The sequence below is a fragment of the Bubalus bubalis genome, chromosome 1 (assembly GCF_019923935.1).
Source record: "Bubalus bubalis isolate 160015118507 breed Murrah chromosome 1, NDDB_SH_1, whole genome shotgun sequence".
Taxonomy (NCBI): Eukaryota; Metazoa; Chordata; class Mammalia; order Artiodactyla; family Bovidae; genus Bubalus; species Bubalus bubalis.
In genome coordinates, this window is record NC_059157.1 from 131,553,033 (window position 1) to 131,556,967 (window position 3,935).

Genomic DNA, 3,935 nt, shown 5'->3' on the forward strand with positions numbered 1-3,935 from the left:
CCACTGAGCCCGTGATGCCATCCAACCATCTCACCCTCTGTCATCCCCTTCTCCTCCTGCCCTCATTCTGTCCCAGCATCAGGGTCTTTTCAAATGAGTAAGCTCTTCGCATCAGGTGGCCAAAAGATTGGAGTTTCAGCTTCAGCATCAGTCCTTCCAATGAATATTCAGGACTGATTTCCTTTAGGATGGACTGGTTGGATCTCCTTGCAGTCCAAGGGACTCTCAAGAGTCTTCTCCAACACCACAGTTCAAAAGCATCAATTCTTTGGCTCTCAGCTTTCTTTATAGTCCAACTCTCTCATCCATACATGACCACAGGAAAAACCATAGCCTTGACTAGATAGACCTTTGTTGACAAAGTAATGTCTCTGCTTTTCAATATGCTGTCTAGGTTGGTTATAACTTTCCTTCCAGGGAGTAAGCGTCTTTTAATTTCATGGCTGCAGTCACCATCTGCAGTGATTTTGGAGCCCAGAAAAATAAAGTCTGACACAGTTTCCACTGTTTCCCCATCTATTTCCCATGAAGTGATGGGACCAGTTGCCATGATCTTCGTTTTCTGAATGTTGAGCTTTAAGCCAACTTTTTCACTCTCCTCTTTCACTTTCATCAAGAGGCTTTTTAGTTCCCCTTCACTTTCTGCCATAAGGGTGGTGTCACCTGCATATATGAGGTTATTGATATTTTTCCCGGCTCATCCAGCCCAGTGTTTCTCATGATGTACTCTGCATATAAGTTAAATAAGCAGGGTGACAATATACAGGCTTGACATACTCCTTTTCCTATTTGGAACCAGTGTGTTGTTCCATGTCCAGTTCTAACTGTTGTTTCCTGACCTGCATATAGGTTTCTTAAGAAGCAGGTCAGGTGGTCTGGAATTTCCATCTCTTTCAGAATTTTCCACAGTTTATTGTGATCCGCACAGTCAAAGGCTTTGGCATAGTCAATAAAGCAGAAATAGATGTTTTTCTGGAACTCTCTTGCTTTCTCCATGACTCAGTGGATGTTGGCAATTTGATCTCTGGTTCCTCTGCCTTTTCTAAAACCAGCTTGAACATCAGGAAGTTCACGGTTCATGTATTGCTGAAGCCTGGCTTGTAGAATTTTGAGCATTACTTTACTAGCCTCTGAGATGAGTGCAATTGTGTGGTAGTTTGAGCATTGTTTGGCATTGCCTTTCTTTGGAATTAAAGAGTAGTAATTAAAACAACTTTATCCATAAAATTGATTAATATGTGCCCATTAAAAGAATAGGATAGAGTTACAGTTCCCAAATTGTGCCACCAACAGACACCAGGACATGACAGTGAATTCACAGAAGTGCCTGAAGATACATTACATTTTTGGGTAAGCACAGTAATGTTTAACACCTGTTGGACTTTGTGCACACTGCTATCCCAAGGTAGTTCAATTTCAATATTAAGTTATGCTACATTCCATTTGGTGATTCTATATCTTTCAAACATGAGCTTTTAGCAATTCTTGTAACAATAAAGCAAAAATAAATATAGAACAGGAAATGAGGGTGGCAATGTCCACTGTGATTCCAGGAGAGGTGTGTAGTGACCACTGTGGATGCATATCCCATTAGCAAGAAATTGGATTTTTCAAGAGTGAGGTTAAAGTATTTTTTCTATTAGTTTACACTTTATTTTCCACCTATGTATTGAATTGTTATGATGTAAATGCTTCCTAAGTTTTGACATCTTACTACTTAATAACAGAATCATTAGGTATTTATTTAGGCAGTGTAGTGAGCACTGAGTTACTGAGAATGCTATGAACCAAGAATGCTTGGAAAGTTTTGAGGAAAACAGTAGCCAGAAAGAAAAACACCAATACAGTATACTAACGCATATATATGGAATTTAGAAAGATGGTAACAGTAACCCTGTGTACGAGACAGCAAAAGATACACTGATGTATAGAACAGTCTTATGGACTCTGTGAGAGAGGGAGAGGGTGGGAAGATTTGGGAGAATGGCATTGAAACATGTAAAATATCATGTATGAAACGAGTTGCCAGTCCAGGTTCGATGCATGATACTGGATGCTTGGGGCTGGTGCACTGGGACGACCCAGAGGGATGGAATGGGGAGGGAGGAGGGAGGAGGGTTCAGGATGAGGAACACATGTATACCTGTGGCGGATTCATTTTGATATTTGTCAAAACTAATACAATTATGTAAAGTTTAAAAATAAAATAAAATTAAAAAAAAAAGAAAAGAGTACATCTGTGTTTGCAAAGATGAAAAGCTCTTTTACATATATTGTTAAGAGAAATAAGCTGCAGAATAGTGTGTTTGTGGGAGAGGGGAGAATTGGTTTCTTGTGTTTTACTTTTATGTGCATATACTACCTTTTGTAATTTTTTTAAATTGTTATTTTTAAAATAAAGTAACATCCTCCCCCACAAAAAAATGATCAAAATATCAATCACCAAGATCCTTACTTAGGTATGGTAAGGTATTTCAAATTTGTATTATTTTTCTCTTGCTTCATAAAAAACAAATTACCACAGATTTAGAGTTTTAAAGCAGCACTATTTCTCCCGTCAGATTATGTATTCTACCACACCTTCCCTCCTGTGCATAGATCTTCTCCATCACTGAAGCCTTAAAAGACTGAGGGTTCCCCAAAAGGAAGGAATTTGTATCCAGACTGCCCTCTGACTCAAGACTACCACATCAACTACTGTCAAGACTTCCAGCTTGAGGGGTGGGAAAATGTCTTTGGTTATCCAAAAGAAGACTTAACACCAGAGTATATGCTAATGAATTTGGCAATAAGGAGCTCATGATCTGAACCACAGTCAGCTCCTGATCTTGTTTTTGCTGACTGTATAGAGCTTCTCCATGTTTGGCTGCAAAGAATATAATCAATCCGATTTCAGTGTTGACCATCTGGTGATATCCATGTGTAGAGTCTTCTCTTGTGTTGTTGGAAGAGGGTGTTTGCTATGACCACTGTATTCTCTTGGCAAAACCCTATTAGCCTTTGCCCTGCTTCATTCCGTATTCCAAGGCCAAATTTGCCTGTTACTCCAGGTATTTCTTGACTTCCTACTTTTGCATTCCAGTCCCCTATAATGAAAAGGACATCTTTTTTGGGTGTTAGTTCTAAAAGGTCTTGTAGGTCTTCATAGAACCATTCAACTTCAGCTTCTTCAGCATTACTGGTTGGGGCATAGACTTGGATTACTGTGATATTGAATGGTTTGCCTTGGAAACGAACAGAAATCATTCTGTCGTGTTTGAGATTGCACCCAAGTACTGCATTTTGGACTCTTTTGTTGACCATGATGGCTACCTCATTTCTTCTAAGGGATTCCTGCCCGCAGTAGTAGATATAATGGTCATCGGAGTTAAATTCACACATTCCAGTCCATTTCAGTTCGCTGATTCCTAGAATGTCGACGTTCACTCTTGCCATCTCTTGTTCGACCACTTCCAATTTGCCCTAATTCATGGACCTGACATTCCAGGTTTCTATGCAATATTGCTTTTTACAGCATCGGATCTTGCTTCTGTCTCAAGTCACATCCACAACTGGGTATTGTTTTTTGCTTTGGCTCCATCCCTTCATTCTTTCTGGAGTTATTTCTCCACTGATCTCCAGTAGCATATTGGGCACCTACTGACCTGGGGAGTTCCTCTTTCAGTATCCTATCATTTTGCCTTTTCATACTGTTCATGAGGTTCTCAAGGCAAGAATACTGAAGTGGTTTGCCATTCCCTTCTCCAGTGGACCACATTCTGTCAGACTCTCTGCCATGACCCACCAGTCTTGGGTGGCCCCACGGGCATGGCTTAGTTTCATTGAGTTATACAAGGCTGTGGTCCTAGTGTGGTTAGATTGACTAGTTTTCTGTGATTATGGTTTCAGTGTGTCTGCCCTCTGATGCCCTCTTGCAACACCTACTGTCTTACTTG